Raw genomic sequence first — 17,715 nt, 5'->3', positions numbered from 1 at the left:
TCATAATCTAAACCTTCAACCTGACTGAATCCTTTGGCTACTAGTCTAGCCTTGTTTCTAACTATTTCACCCTGATCATCCAATTTGTTCCTAAATACCCATTTGGTGTCAATTATGGACTTATCTATGGGTTTAGGTACAAGTTCCCAGACTTGGTTTCTATCGAATTGTGCTAGGTCTTCCTGCATAGCAATGATCCAGTCTGGGTCAGGTAGGGCTTCTTCTATCGTCTTAGGCTCAACCTTAGAAATAAGGGCAATCTGACTTAGGTTTCTGTAAGAGGATCTAGTTCTAACTCCTAGACTTGGGTCACCCAAAATCTAGTCAGGTGGGTGAGAACTACCTATTCTCATTGGTCTTATATTTGTGTTAGGATTTAGTTCCTCTGGTTTACTAGTATTAAGTTGAATTTCATCGTCTTCTATAATTCTTGGGTTAATGTCTATATGTTTATCTATATTTGGTAGATTGTTTTCTTCATCAAATATTACATTAGTTGTTTCTTCAACTTTTAGTGTATTTTGGTTATAGACTCTATAGACCTTACTGGTTGTAGAGTATCCTAAAAAGATTCCTTGGTTTGATTTGGCTGTAAATTTTCCTAAGTAGTCTTTAGTGTTTAAAATATGAACCTTACATCCAAATACTTTTAAGTAGTTTAAGTTAGGTATTTTATTATAGTATATTTCATAAGGAGTTTTATTATAAAGTTTGTTAATTAAAATTTGATTTTGAATATAGTTTGCCGTATTTATTGCTTCAGCCCAAAATTGATGATTTAGATTATATTTGTTGAGCATGGTTCTAGCAGTTTCTTGTAAGGTTCTGTTCTTCCATTCTACTAGCCCGTTCTGTTGGGGGGTCCTTGGGCATGAAAATTCATGTTTGTATCCGTTGATTTTACAAAATTGGATAAATCTATGATTTTTAAATCCTCCCCCCCCCCATGATCACTTCTAATCCTTTTAATTTTAGTATCTTTTTCATTTTCTGTTAATTTACAAAAATTACAAAAAACTTCAAAGGTTTCATCTTTTGTTTTTAGAAATTTTACCCAGGTGAACCTGGAGTAGTCATCAATTATAACTAAGCAATACTGGTTCTTGCTTAGTGACTTGGCTCCATGTGAATCAAATAGGTCTAGGTGAAGGAGCTCAAGTAGAGAGTTAGTTCTTTCTAGATTGGTTGATTTGTGGGTTGACTGGGCTTGTTTCCCTTGTTGACAGGGATGACAAATTGTATTCTCTAGGTTTCTTAATTTGAGCAATCCTCTAACTAAGCCATTTTGACTCATTTTCGAAATGAGTCTAATATGAGTCTGACCTAGTCTTCTGTGCCACAAGTTGGTTTCCTCTTGTTGTGTCAAGAGATACTTTATTGAGGGTAGGTCAATTGTATAGATGTTATTTTTTCTAAGTCCTTTAAGCCTGATTTCAGGGTTATTGATGCTTTTAATTAAGCACCCAGAATTATCAAAGGTAACTAAGTATCCACTATCATATAATTGGCTAATACTTAATAGATTAATATTAAAATTTTCAACTAATAGAACTTTTTGAATGACAAAATTGGAGTTAAGTTCGATATTACCTCTTCTGATTACCTTAAGTTTACCGTCGTTGCCGAACGCAACTGACCCTAGGTTCTTCAGTTTGAGCTTAGTAAACTTCAATTTATCTCCAGTCATGTCTGGAGCATCCACTATCATCATCCATTGATCCAATTCCTACACATAAAGTAGTTGATTTGGATTCTTTTAATGGATTAAAAGATAGTTCGATTGAATTAAGCTCTCTATTTTTCCATCTTACCCGTAATAGGTTTTCAATCAGTTATTCATATAGGTGATTGTGAGATGGATGAATTAAGCTATTTTTTTTTTATTTTTAAACGTTATGTTAAGAAAATTTAAATTTTGAAAGAGGAATTTTAGGTTAATTAATTTTTGAAAAAGAATTTAAGTTAATTAATTTTTGAAAAAGAATTTAAGTTAATTAATTTTAAAAAATAATTTAAGTTAATTAATTTTGACAAATAATTTAAGTTAATTAATTTTGACAAATAATTTAAGTTAATTAATTTTGAAAAATAATTTAAGTTAATTAATTTTGACAAATAATTTAAGCTAATTAATTTTGATAAATAATTTAAGTTAATTAATTTTGAAAAATAATTTAAGCTAATTAATTTTGACAAATAATTTAAGTTAATTAATTTTTAAAAATAATTTAAGTTAATTAATTTTGAAACATAATTTAAGTTAATTATTTTGAAAAATAATTTGAGTTAATTAATTTTGAAAAATAAATTAAGTTAATTAATTTTGACAAATAATTTAAGTTAATTAATTTTGAAAAATAATTTAAGTTAATTCATTTGAAAAACAATTTAAGTTAATTAATTTTGAAAAATAATTTAAGTTAATTAATTTTGAAAAATAATTTAAGTTAATTAATTTGAAAAATAATTTAAGTTAATTAATTTGAAAAATACTTTAAGTTAATTAATTTTGAATTTGAATTAGTTTTAATTACGAATTTAATTTGAAATTGAATTGTGAATTTGAATTAATTGTGAATTTGAATTAATTTCTATTCCTTAGTCATCTCACCTGATCTAAATTTCCAATCAGGGAATCTTATAATATATGTGAGATGAATTGAGTTCAATTTTAGGGTTTGGTTTAACTTTGTGTTAGATTCAGGTTTAGCTTTGGGTTCAACAAGTAGGCGTTCTTTGGATAAACTTCTGGGCTATGATGAGTTACAAGGACATCATTAAAGCAACCATGCCTTCGAGGATTTCCAAATAGTCCTACCCATTGAGCTTAATACAAAACCTTGATCTAACTGGTTAGGATCCATAAAGGGTAGCTTCGGTCAGTTCCACTTAGCCAAATGCACCAGGTCGAAGCCATATCTTCCTAGACATGCGATGACTAAGTTTCCCCAAGGTACAATCATCCAATACTTCACCAGTACCGTGGGTCAAGTTAAATCTAGCCCATTTTAATCTAACCTTAATTATCCGGCCGGGTAATCTACTCTTGATTACCCTTATCGGGTAGATTAATTTAGGAGGTGCCAACTATTCTGGAGCCTTCCCTTGGATTAAGATTTTTGTAAAACCTTAATTTCATAAATTTGAATTTTTGATTTAATTAAGATTTTAATTTCAATTTTGGTTTGAATTTAATTTGAATTTAATTTGATTTTAATTTAATTCAATTTGAATTTAGTTTATTTTAATTTATTGTTAATTTTAAATTATTTTAATTTTAATTTAATTTAATTTTAATTTAATTTAATTTTAATTTAATTTAATTTAATTTAATTTTAATTTAATTTAATTTGAGTCTAGTTTTATTTTTATTATTTTTCTCCTAGCTCCCCCTGGATTAGGGGTGGCAATTCGGTTCGGGTTCGGGTTCGGGTTGACAGGTTCGGGTTGGCAGGTTGGCGGGTTGGCAAATGACAACCTGAACCCGACCTGATTATTAATTCGGGTCAAAATATTCAACCTGAACCTGATCTGTTTATTTGCACTTGACCCGAACCCGACCCGAACCCGACCCGTTTGACCCGTTTAACCCGTTTGACCCGTTTAACTCGTTCGACCCGTTTGACCCGTTTGACCCGTTCAACCTGTTTGACCCGTTTGACCCGAATATGACCTGAATTCATTAAATAAAATTTGTATATTAAATTAAAAATTAAAAATAACATTTATCTAAACAAATTGAAAATTCATATCATAAATGATAAACTATAGCAACATTGCAATCAATAGCATAACATATCTCTATGTTTAGGGTTTTTAAATGTTTTAAATTTGTAATTTTAGTTTAAATTTATAATTATTTATAAACAGGTTCGCGGGTTGTAATTGGGTCATTTCAGGTTGACCCGAACCCGACCTGTTTATTAATTGGGTCAAATGGGTCGACCCGATTTCGACCCGAACCCGAAACTACCCAACCCTAACCTGATTTTTTCGTGTTCGGTTCGGGTCGTGTTTTCGTGTCGGGTCAAAAATTGCCACCCCTACCCTGGATCATAGCCTCAATATGGTCTATCGAGGTAATGTATTTGATCCTTAGGGACCCAATATTGTCCAAGTCCAACTTGATTGATCAGGTTGGACTTGGGGACTCATGCTTGGACCATTTTTCTATTTGTTCTTTGTATAAGTGATAAATATGACTTATATTTCTTTTTCAATTTGAATCCTAGTCCAGTTCTATTGTAGATTGCCCTTTGTGTTCCAAAAATTAGGTCAAGGTTCTTGGAACCCAAAAAGAATCGTTCTAATGTTTTCTCCAGATCCTTGACCTGAGTTTTCAGGTTAGAATTCTCTTCCTCAAGTTTTTGGACTTGAGTCGAGTTTTCAGTCTAAACTGGTTCAGTCAAGGATTCGGAGTTAGTCACTTCTTTAAGGAACGCTACTTCCTTTAGAAGTGACTTAATTCTAAGATTAGACTTAGCTAATTTTCGTAATAAGTAATTAACTAGATTGTTTAGTCGAGGGATACTTACAGATGGATCGGGCCCTTCGGAAACGGATACGGATCTGTGGCTTCTTTCCGATTTTGCTTCTGACTCGCTCTCGCTCTCAGACACATCAATCTGGTCTCGGGCCATCAGGGCAAGAAGGCTCGTCTGTTCGAGCTTGTCGTCGGTATCCTCTTCTGATGATTCTTCAAAGGTTGCTTTTAGTACTTTCTTCTTTCTCTACTTCTTTGCCTCCTTCTGATTGGGGAAGTTGGCCTTGATATGCCCCTTATGGTTGCACCCATGACAGATTACCTCAAACTTGACCTTTGAGCTGGGTTGAACCTCCTTTGATTGTACGACTTTCTTTAGGTCTTTCTTGTTGAACCCCTTCTTCTTCTTGTAGAGCTTCTTCACAAGATTCACGAGTTCGGAGGTCAATTCGTCGTCTTCATCGTCTGAGTCAGGTTCGGTTTCCGATTCAGGTTCAGTTCTTCATCGTGATCTTGGTTCACGTGTTCGACTGGTACCTACAACTAAAGCAATACCTTTCTCGATTTTTTGTGTATTAGTTTGTTCATGCAATTCGAATTCTGAGAACAATTCATCTAGTCTAATGGAAGTTAGATCCTTGGAAACTTTGTAGGCATCTACCATTGATGCCCACAGTGAGCTCCTCGGAAAAGCATTAAGTGTGTACCTTATAATGTCCCTGTTCTCGACCTTTTGCCCGATAGCGTGGAGGGAGTTGAGGATGTCTTGAATCCGTGCATGGAGTTGACATGCTGTTTCTCCTTGCATTTTCAAATTATATAATTTATTGAACAAGAGATCTCTCTTTCTTACCTTGGTGTCGGAGGTGCCCTAGTGGAGTTCGATCAGCTTCTCCCAAATCTCTTTTGTGCTGGAGAATGGTCCAACTCTGTTGAGTTCCTCCTTAGTCAGTCCACACTGGAGGGTGCAGGTCGCTCTAGCATCAGCTTCCACCTTCTTGATTAGGGTCGGTTCCCATTTTTCGTAGGGTGTCGGCTTGCCGTCTTCGTCGGATGGCAGTTGTAGTCCAGTCTTGATAATCATCCACGTGTCGAACTGTGTCTTGAGAAAGGTTTCCATTCGCCCCTTCCAATATCCGAAGTCTTCTCCGGAGAAAAGTGGGGGGCGAACGGTGCTGAAACCTTCTTGTTGGGCCATTAGTGGTATGCAACAACAAAAAAAAAAGAAATGTCCCAAGGCTAGGTCTTGGATTAGCAGTGCGGGAAATAAAGTTAAGAATTTGCGAACTCGAGTGGTGTTGCACCAGTCTCGAGCAAAAACCGATTCGAAAAAATTAATTAGAATATAGCTAATAAGCTAATTCTAATTGACTCCGTAAAACTGAAAATGCCACGAAAAAAAAATTACGTGATTGGTGGTTGCACCAGATCAACACGACCCCGCTCTGATACCAATTGTTGGATCGAAAGCACTAGAGGGGGGGGGGGGTGAATAGCGCTCGTGGCTTTCACTCTTTTCAAATTTGTAAAGCTATTGAGTTATAAAGCAGCGGAAAAAAAATAAAGAACGCACACAAAAGCACACCAAGATTTACTTGGTTCGGAGCCTAGGGCGACTCCTACTCCAAGGCCCACGCTCGTTGAGTGTTTACGGTGAGAAACAACTATAATTCGTAAAATCTATTACAAGCTAAGTATAAATTAACTATAAATGAACTTTATACTGACAATAGCAAAATGGAAATTGAAGCTTCGGGTCGTCGGGATGTTGTTGCAGTACTTCGGGATCGTCTCGTAGGCAGCTTGTAGCGTGAGGATTGCTTAGAATTCATTATATCAAGCTGCTGGTCGAAGTCCCCTTTTAAATAGTGCTGGAGGAGCCTCCAAGCCTGTCCAAGGTGCCTCCAGGCCGCTGAGTCGCATGCGTGGATCAGCTCTGATCTGGTCGCACCTTATCCCACTGAAGGAGCCTGCAAGCTGCTCCAAGGCGCCTCCAACGCCTGGTCCAAGGCACCTCCAGTGACCTCTGAGGCGCCTTCAATGTCTCTGGACAGCTGGCTTCAGCTAGCACCCGAGGCTCCTCCAAGCCCCATGGAGGCGCCTCGGACACTGTTCATCCGAGGTCTAAGTTGCTCCTTTGTTCCTGCAAATTATGTTAGTCCCAAACATAAATCCTGCAAAACAAAGTTAGCACATAAATAATATGATAAATATACTTGACAGTCGTCAGACTATCCGGGTCCGACTTCGGATTTCCTACCGAAAACCCTAGGTCAACCCGACGCCTACTGTTCCCTCTACAGGGAACGCATCCTCACCTACTCCGCTCAGGAGATTTACTTGATGCCAGTGCAATCCTCCAGATTGACTGGACTTTTGCTCAGCGTTCGAGGCTTCCGGACTTTTTGCTGGACTTCCGCTTCCCGGCTGGTCCAGCCTTTCACCTGGTTCGCGACACCAGGACTTTCCACCTAGGGTTACCCCCCCTAGGACTTTTGCCTGAAGCTCTCGACCCGCCAAGACTTTCCGCATAGGGTTACCACCCCCTATGACCTAGGATTACCACCCTCTAGGGTTTTCCCCCTGCCTAACCGCAGCTAGGTATTTCCTGAAACACTCAATTAAGTGCATTAGATCACAAAACAACTTAACTTTGAATTCCTTTGCCATTATCAAAACAGCGGTCGATTGTCGGATGATTCCCTCACCAACACATGAAAGCAATCAAAACAACCAAAATTTTTAAAGTTTTCCAAAATAATGAACAATCCTAAGATTATCACATACCACTACAATTGTCCCCGGCAACGGCGCCAAAATTTGGTAACGAGTCTGTCACACCCGCAAATCAAATTAACAATGTATATTCATTGAACCCTTTAACTACACAATAATGTTGTAATAACGAGCCCAGGATCGATCTCTCGAGGAACTAGCGGTCGAATGAGAACCTAGGATTGTACGTTATTCTCGTTTTTGGGGTTTTTAATATGAAAATGGGGGTTTTAAGCTTTGAATGTAAATCTAACAAATGAAAAGCACAACAATAAGAAATTAATCTAATGCATAAATGAAACCATGATCAAATCATAACGCATTGTCACCTTACGTCATAATCAAACCATCAACACATTCAAACTTGGAACAAAATAGCAGGACATAAATGAAACCTAATCTATAGCAAAATGTAAACCCTAACTTAGAACTTAAACTTCTCAACAATGCTACAAATTAAGCTAAGCAAAATTAAGAATAATTTCAAATTCAATTGAAACTAATTATCCAAAACACTTGAATTCCAACAATTAATCTAAAAATAACTATGATTACTGAATCAAAATAGCATAACTGAAATCTAAATCTATCAACAATAAAAAGAATGCAAAATTAAAACCCTAATCCATCTCAACACCAAACCATTTCTCATGACAACTTCTCCTTGCCGTCACACAAGGAAGAATCGGTGAAACCTCACTTCAGCAATCGTTGAAGACAATCTCAGTAACTAAACTCAGTTAAACCTTTACCAGATTCATCGGACACCTCTCCAAGCGAAACAGATGAAGATCAGAGCCGCCCAACTCAGGAAATCTGACAATCTGTGAGATGCAACCTCAGATCTGATGTGGAGAAGATGATGGATGGAATGTCGTCGGGAATGGTCCAGAAGCAATGGAGGAACGCCGCCAAAGCTCACTGATGGAATCGAAACCACTAATCAGAGGTACACCTCCAAATCTAGCGCGTCTGCCTTGGAGCGAGGTCAAATCGCCGGAAGCTGGTCGCAAGCATCTGAGAGCATCGTCGCCGATGAAGTTGGCTAGAAAATTGATCTAGAAATGGAGATGGGGTTAGAAATCCTGGAGAAGCTCGCCGCAGGATGCGAAGCTACGTGAGGAGATCGACAACCATGTGTAGGACCGTTAGATTCGATAGAGGGGGGGGGTGAATATCGATTCGCAAAACAAGAGTATAAGCGCAGCGGAAAAGTAAAATAGACACAGTTGTTTTACTTCGTTCGGAGCCTGTGACGACTCCTACTCGAAGGCCCGTGGTCCTTGACCACTTTCGTTGGGCAATCACTAGCAATTCGGATAATTACAATTTAAGTACAAAAAGATGCTAATGAAAACTGAAAACAAATACCGACAAAAGGGAAAAGAACGGAGCGTAGTGTCGGAGCTTTGTTGACGTCGCACTGAACGTTGAGCAGCAAGACCAGCAGTAGAAGAGTTCTCAGTTTGAATTGATTCTGAAGCTCCTATCTGGGGCTTCTTTTATATGCTGTTCCAGGCGCTTGGATCCCTTCCGGGCGCCTGGAATGTGACGTAGCTGCACAAACCATGATGCTCCACGTGGCAACGACTCGGCTGGATAGAATTCGCCTTCCGGGCGCCCGGATCCCTTCCGGGCGCCCGGATCCCTTCCGGGCGCCCGGATCCCTTCCGGGCGCCCGGACCTCCGGGCGCCCGGATCCCCTCCGGGCGCCCGGACCACCTTGTTCCAGAAAACTCCCTTTTCCTGCAAAACAAAGTTAGTCCGAGGCAAATGTATATCCTGTAAAACAGATTGTCAGCACAGTTAAGGTTCAACAGATAAATAAAAAGAGTATGACTTAGATTCCGTCTTTCCGAGACCGGAATCTAGTCACGATCTCGACTTAGATATCCGAAATGGATCTAAGCCGGATCGACGCCTAATGTTCCCTTCCCGGGAACGCGTCCTCACAGTCACTCCCTTCCAGTGACTTACCTTGCTTACCTGCCAGACGTCCGGTCAGCCCGTCGACCCGTCTGGACTTCTCGCCAAGCGTCCGGTCAGCCCGTCGACCCGCTTGGACTTCTCGCCAGCTATCCGGTCAGCCCGTCGACCTAGCTGGACTTCTCGCCAAGCGTCCGGTCAGCCCGTCGACCCGCTTGGACTTCTCGCCAGCTATCCGGTCAGCCCGTCGACCTAGCTGGACTTCGTGCCAGACATCCGGTCAGCCCGTCGACCTGTCTGGACTTTTCCTGCACACTTGATCAAAGTGTCAGACAACAACATAACTAACTTAACCTATTTTTCATTCATCAAAACCTGGGTTAGACCGTTAGTGCTACCCGCACCAACACCATGAACACTGCAGCTTCTCTGTTTTAAATCAGATCCAGATCTGAACGAACGACTAAAATCAATTTGGATCTTGATCAACGGTAGAAAGTCGCCTAAATCCTTATCCGGAGGTATTGATCTTGATCTAGGGTATGGATCTACTCTCCCTTAGGTCAGATCGACCAGAACTTTACTGGATGGTTCAAATCTGTCCAATCTATGATGAACGGCCCATAATGCTCTGAAGCTTGATCTTCTCATTTCAACTCCGATTCGAGCACAAATTCAGTACAAATAGATCCAAATCCAAGATCCTTTGATGCCTACAAAATAAGAATCAAATATTAGCATCAAATAATACAAAAATATAATAATTTGTAATTAGGTTCAAAATCTATACAATGCATAAAATGTGTGTAACCATGATTTAAACCTATGAAATCGACATCAAACTATGCATATATAAATCAAAATAATACAATAAAATCATGGTTATCAGTCAACAGCTCGGAGGGACTTGATGAGCATGTCATCGACGTATACCTCCATATTATGGCTAACCTACCGTCGGAAAACTTTATTCATCAGCCTCTGATAGGTGGCTCTAACATTCTTCAATCCGAATGACATGACATTGTAGCAGTATGCCCCGTCGGTTGTGATGAAGCTGACCTTCTCTTGGTCCCCTCGGGCAAGCGACACTTGATGGTATCCTTGATATGCGTCAAGCATACAGATCAACTCGCAGCCCGTCGTCGAGAACGCCAGTTGATCTATCCTGGGCAGAGGATAGAAGTCCTTCTGGCACGCCTTGTTTAAGTTGCGAAAATCGATGCAGACCCACCACTTGTTGCCCTGCTTGGAGACTAGCACCACATTGGCTAGCCAACTTGGGAATTGGACTTCCTTGATGTGGCCAACCTCTAATAGTTTTTCTATCTCCGCCTGGATGATTATGTTCTACTCCGTGCTGAAATCCCTTTTTCTTTGTTTGACCGGTTGAGCGTTCGGTCATACGTGAAGCTCGTGTTGGCCCACGCTTGAGGAGATACTAGGTAGCTCATGTGTCAACCAAGCGAACACATCATGATTCTATTTGAGGCAAGTGATTAGCTCTGCCTTCTTCTCTTCTTCCAGGTTGGTGGCAACGAAGGTCGTAGCTTCTGAATGGCTCGGGTGGATCTAAACCTCCTCCTTTTCTTCATATACCAAAGTGGGAGGCTTTTCGATGATAGCATTTACCTCCATACATGGATTCTTTCGAGCAGCCTTGGCCTCGATCTTGACCATTTCCACGTAGCAGCGCTAAGCTGCCAGTTGGTCGCCCTTGACCTCTCCTATCTAGTCATCCATTGGGAATTTTATTTTCTGGTAGTAAGTGGATACTGTCGCCCGAAGTTCATTGAGGGTCGGTCGACCCAAGATGACGTTGTAGGTCGATGGCGCACCTACAACTATGAAGTTGGTGGTTCGAGTCCTCTTCAACGGCTCTTCTCCCAGCAAGATAGCCAATCTTGCTTGGTCGATTGGCAAGACTTCGTTGCCTGTGAATCTGTAAAGCGGGGTCACTATGGGAAGCAGCTCGTTGCGATTGATCTGCAACTGATCGAATGCCTTCTTAAAAATAATGTTCACTAAACTCCCCGTGTCGACGAAGGTCTGGTGAATGGTGTAATTGGCGATCACCTCTCGGATAATCAAAGCATCATCGTGAGGTATTTCAACCCCTTCTAGATCGCTGGGGCCGAAGTTGATCTGTAGACTTTCGGTCTTCTCCTCGCTGCATCCGACGACATAGATCTCCAACCACTGGGCGTATAATTTCCTGGGTCGGTTGGAGTCTCCGTCGGTCGACCCTCCAGCGATCATGCCTATCTCTCCTCGGGAAGCGTTGTTCCTGTTTTCATCTTCCCGGGAAGACGACCTATTTCACTCGGTCGGGATCCTGGAGGGATTGGTTTCCTCCCTCCACTGATGGTGATGGCGCTTGGGATCCCTTCTATCTTCTCGTCGCTCGGGCTCCCTTCTATCTTCTCATCGCTCGATCGAGCGGCGATAATCCCGTTGGTCAAGAGATGGGGAGCGACAGTGATATCCCCTGGGGGTCGGTCGACTGACAATTGGTGTCAATCCCTGGCAGTCCCATGTGTTGTGCGTTGTCAATTGGTGGAACGAACAAAATATTGGCATCCATAACTTGCCTTTGGGTGGCTTAAGTCGACCAGACACCACGTGCTGTACGGCGTGTGCCCTGGTCTCCTGATACAATTGTGCTCCTTCATCACTTGTCCCTTTAGGCGGCACATGGCTGCTAGTCAGTCGAGGCTCGGTAGGCGCCGAATGCTCGGTCAACGCCTCCTTCCTTCTGGCCGCCTGGGGCTCTTCCACGTTGATGTATTCGTTGGCCTTTTTCATCATGTGGTCAAAGTCTCAGGGCGGCTTACGGATGAGCGATCGAAAGAAGTCCCCTTCGGCGAGCCCCTGGGTGAAGGCATTAATCATGGTCTCAGACGAGACTGAGGGGATATCCATGGCCACTTGGTTGAAGAGCTGGATGTACACTCGGAGCACTTCGTTGGATCCTCATTTCAGGGTGAAGAGGCTGAAGCTTATCTTCTAGTAGCGTCGGTTGCTAGTGAAGTGGTGCTGGAAGGCAGCTTGAAAGCTTTAAAACTTCATATTGAGCTGCTCGGCAGCCTTCTGAACCAGCGTTGCGCCGATCCGGAGACAGTCCTGAGAAAGACTCTGCACTTTACTCCGTTCGTGTATTGGTGCAATGTAGCCTCATTGTCGAATCAATCCAGATGATCATCTGGGTCAGTCATCCCGTTATACGTCCCGATCGCCAACGAGGTGTTGTACTGAGGCAGAGGGTCTTGTAAGATCTCCTCTGAGAACTACTTGTTGATCCGTTCGGGAGATGCGGTGCTTCGGGGCACTTTTCCTTTCCACGTGTCCCGAATGGGCGCTTTGTCAGAAGATGATCCCCGCTCCTGATGCGCTTGGGCTATCTCCGAGGGGGTTTGGAATAGAGCCCGATGGAAGGCGATCTGCGCGGGGGGTGCTTCCCTTTGGGTGTCAGTCGACCTTCGATTCTGCCCCTATATGGAGAGTTGCTCCGCTCGGTCTTCTTGCCCCGCTCGCCGATCGGCCGTCGAGGTCGCAGGTTGTGGTGTTGGTCGATTGGCTATCGCATGTTATCGTTGCTGCTCCATCATTTTTGCTACCCATGCTTGCACGAGCATCACCAACTCCTCTTGAGTGAGCATCATGGTGGTTAGCCATCCAGCGTCTTCCATTTCCTCATCTTGGATTCAGGTGACGTTCCAACAGACGGCGCCAATATGATCCTATCCGAGAGTTAGGGAGACGGATGCTGGGGGCATGGTGCTCCTGCTGACCTCCGATGGACTTTGCTCCCACCTGCAACACAAGCAGCGTCAATGCCGTGCCAGGGAAGGGGTCCCCGGTGATGGCCCTTCGACGCTCAAGTCAATCTCTGGCGAGGCAAGAAGCAAAGAACTGTAACGCAATAGTAGAAATTATGAGAAAAGCATACCTCCGTCGATGTTTGGACCCCCCTTTATATAGGGCTCCTGTAGCGTATGTGCATGCTTCTTAAAGTGGGCACGCTATTCCAAGCTTTCCTTGAAGGGGCATGTCAATAAAGTGTCCCTGACATAGTACCTTAACAAGTTGAGCATATCTCTGAAGTGACAATGGAAGCTTCCGTCGTACGATCCTCTGTCTGACCATGCCACTCGTCGGCGGCATTAACTCCTAAAAGGATGTCCTGTTGTGTCTATTGGTTGGCCAAACGGAATGGTCGCTTGGCTAAAAGTCCCCTGCCCAAGTGTCATTTGTTGTTGGGTCGAGCGGGATGGATGTTCGGCCAGAAGCCCATTGTCACACTGAGCGGTAGAGCCGCTCGGCTAATCGGCCTTGATCCATGTCATCCACCGTCGCGCCGAGCGGAAGAACTGCTCGGCTTGGCTTCTATGAGTCCCTTGAACGTCGATTTGATTACTTCATGTCAGAGATGGTGGATCGGTGTTTAACCCCTAGTCGGGCTATGTCCCACTCGACAAGCCAAGACCCTCCATCCGTTGATCATCTTGACTCTGACCTTCATTGACCTCCACCGTGGCAGTGGAGCGGGGCCCCTCCTTATCACTGCATCAACATATGATAGAGTGTCAAGAGAAATTTTATGGAAAAATCTAGAAAAGAAATGTGTTAGCGTAATATATATTGAACTAATTAAGGATATGTATAAGGATGTAATGACTAGAGTGAAGACTTCAGATGGATTAATTAAAGCATTTCCAATAAAGATAGAGTTACATCAAGAATCAGCTGAGAAGGCAAAGATGATAGAGAACTCGGGTTTTAAGTTATGGTATACTAGAAAGAGTAAAGCAAGAAATGGAGTGAGTATTATTGTAGATAGTTTGTTAAAAGATAAAGTTGTAGGAGTAGTTAGAAAAAGGGACAGAATTATAGCCCTTAAGATAATAGTGGTGAAAAAAACTATGAACATAATTAGCGTATATGCACCACAAGTAGGATTAGATGAAGCTACCAAATCAAGGTTTTAGGAGGACTTAGATGAAATATTACAAAATATTTCACCAAATGAAATGATTTTAATAGGAGGTGATCTAACTGGGCATGTCGAAGTGAAAAATGAGGAATATGAGAGAGTATACGGGAGTTATGGGTTTGGAACGAGGAATGAGGAAGGGAAAACTATATTAGATTTTACGATAGCATATGACCTTATATTAGCTAATACGTTTTTTTAAGAAAAGAGAAGAACACTTAGTCACATTCAAAAGTGGGAATAATAAATCCCAAATTGACTTTCTTATGGTTAGGAAAAAGGATAGAAAGATTTGTAAAGTTTGTAAAGTCATCCCTAGAGAAAGCTTAACTACCTAACATAGGGTAGTAGTGTTGGATACACCTCAAATATAGTATCAATAGAAAGAAAATAAATACAATTCCTAGAATTAAGTGGTGGAAGTTAAAGGATGGGAAGCAAAATATATTTAAGGAGAAGGTAGAAGTACAAGCATTAGGTGAAATATATGATGACTCTAATACAACATGGGATAAGATGGTATCAAAGTTGAAAATAGTAGCTAAGAGTGTACTCGGTGAGTCAAGGGGACATGCACCATTAAGTAAAGAATCTTGGTGGTGGAATGAGAAAGTACAAGAGAAAGTGAAGGAAAAACGAATAGCTTATAAGGATTTATATGTTTGTAAGAACGAGGAAAACTTTAAAAAATATACAATAGCCAAGAAAGAAGCTAAGAAAGTAGTGATTGAAGCAAAAAAGGAAATTTTTGAACAGTTATATCAAAAATTGGATACAAAAGAAGGGGAAAGAGATATTTATAGAATAGCTAAAGTGAGAGAAAGGAAAACAAGAGATCTTAGCCAAATAAAATGTATTAAAGATGAATGTAATAGGGTATTAGTAAACGATGGAGAAATAAAAGAGCTGTGGAAGAGGTATTTTCATCAACTTTTTAATGAAGGTTTAGGTGATCAACTTAACTTAGATAATTTAAGTAGGTCAAATGAGCATAGAAATTTTAATTTTTATCGTAGAATTCAAACTTTAGAAGTAAAATAAACTTTAAATGAGATGCACAATGAAAAATTCGTTAGACCAGATGATATTCCGATAGAGATATGGAAGTGCTTAGGGAAACAAGGTATTGAATGGCTTACAAAATTGTTTAACATCATATTGAAAATGAAAAAAAATGCCTGATCAATGGAGGATAAGTACTCTAGTTCCCTTATATAAGAACAAAGGAGACATACAAATTTGTGCAAACTATAGGGGTATTAAACTAATGAGTCATACTATGAAACTTTAGGAGAAAGTAATAGGAAAAAGATTAAAGAAGGAGACCACAGTGATAGAAAATTAATTTGAGTTCATGTCTGAAAGGTCGACAATAGAAGTTATACATCTTCTTAGACAATTAATTGAAAAATATCGGGAGCAAACACAAGATCTACACATTGTATTCATTGACTTAGCAAAAGCTTATGATAGAGTCCCAAGAGAAATTATATGGAGAATTTTAGAAAAGAGAGGTGTTAACGTAATATATGTTGAACTAATTAAGGATAAGTATGAGGATGTAATTGTTGGTGCGGGTAGCACTAACGGTCTAACCCAGGTTTTGATGAATGACAAATAGGTTAAGTTAGTTGTGTTGTTGTCTGACACTTTGATCAAGTGTGCAGGAAAAGTCCAGCTAGGTCGACGGGCTGACCGGATAGCTGGAGAGAAGTCCAAGCGGGTCGACGGGCTGACCGGACGCTTGGCGAGAAGTCCAGCTAGGTCGACGGGCTGACCGGATAGCTGGCGAGAAGTCCAAGCGGGTCGACGGGCTGACCGGACGCTTGGCGAGAAGTCCAGACGGGTCGACGGGCTGACCGGACGTCTGGCAGGTAAGTGAGGTAAGTCACTGGAGGGGAGTGACTGTGAGGACGCGTTCCCGGGAAGGGGACATTAGGCGTCGATCCGGCTTAGATCCATTTCGGATATCTAAGTCGAGATCGTGACTAGATTCCGGTCTCGGAAAGACGGAATCTAAGTCATACTTTGCTTATCGATAAAACTGTGCTAACATTCTTTGCTGCAGGGTACATTTGCCTCGGACTAACCTTTTCTTGCAGGAGAAGGACTTTCTGGAGAAGAGGGGTCCGGACGCCCGGAGGGGATCCGGGCGCCCGGAGGCAAGTTTTATCCCCAGGACGGCGTTGACACTTGGAGCATGCTGGTTGGGAGTGTTACGTCACATTCCAGGCGCCCGGAAGGGATCCAGGCGCCCGGAGCAGCATATAAAAGAAGCCCCAGGCAGGAGCTTCAAAACATTAGTCTTCTGAGAACTCTGAATCCAATCACTCTGCTACTCTGCGCTCCAACGACACTCACAAAGCTCCGACGACTCACTCCGGCTCTCCTTCTTAATTTATTGTTTGTCGGTTAGCTTTGTTTTCCTTCCTTTCATTAGCAATATTTGTACGTAAATTGTAATTATCCGAATTGCTAGTGAATTGCCCAACGAAAGTACTCAAGGAGTACGGGCCTTCGAGTCCGAACGAAGTAAAAATCAACAGTGTTCATCTCTTTACTTCTTTACATTTCCGCTGCGTTTTAACTCGAGATTTTCGAATCGATATTCACCCCCCCCCTCTATCGAATCCAACGGTCTTACAAGTAGTATCAGAGCAGGTACCGCTCTGATTTGGTGCAACCACCAATCAGACAGGGGGTGAAATAATTTTTTTTAATTCCAAACTGATATTATTATCTTTTTGGAAGATTTTTTTTCGTTGCATTTAAAATCTAAATTGGTACAACACCAACTTAGAGCTTCTATTTTTTCCCGCACTGCTAATCCAAGACGAAGTCTTGGGATTTTCTTTTTCCAGTTAATTTAGTGTGTGCAGGATAAGATGTCTCAACAAGAAGGCTTCAGCACAGTACGTCCTCCCCTATTCAACGGGGATGATTTTTCGTACTGGAAGAGGAGAATGGAGGTCTACATGAAGACAGACTACGACCAATGGATGAGCGTCACAAAGGCTTACAAAATTCCAGTAGACAACTCCGGGAAAATAGTAGACCCTGAAGAATGGACAAATGATTTAAAGAAAAAGGCATCAATTGAAAACAAAGCCATCAATACTCTACACTGCGGACTAACACGAGAAGAACTGAACCGGGTCGGACCGCATGAAAACGCTAAGGAGCTTTGGGATAAACTGATCGAGCTGCACGAAGGAACAAGCGACGCGAAGGTAACAAAAAGAGATTTGCTGTTAAACAAAATTTTTAATATAAAAATACAGGAAGGAGAAACGGCAAGTCAGCTCCACGCGAGGATCAAAGATATCCTCAACGGTCTCCACGCGATAGGCCACCAAATGGAGAACCGAGACTTAATAAGGTACGCGTTAAATGCTTTTCCGCGAAATAATTTGTGGGCATCAATTGTAGATGCCTACAAAATTTCAAAAAATTTATCTAAATTAAAATTGGATGAACTCTTCTGTGAATTAGAACTTCATGAGCAAACTAACGCCGGGGTCGAGAAAGGTGTAGCTTT

The sequence above is a fragment of the Zingiber officinale genome, chromosome 10B, assembly GCF_018446385.1.
Source record: "Zingiber officinale cultivar Zhangliang chromosome 10B, Zo_v1.1, whole genome shotgun sequence".
In the NCBI taxonomy this organism is placed as follows: Eukaryota; Viridiplantae; Streptophyta; class Magnoliopsida; order Zingiberales; family Zingiberaceae; genus Zingiber; species Zingiber officinale.
This window is presented reverse-complemented; position numbering follows the sequence as displayed.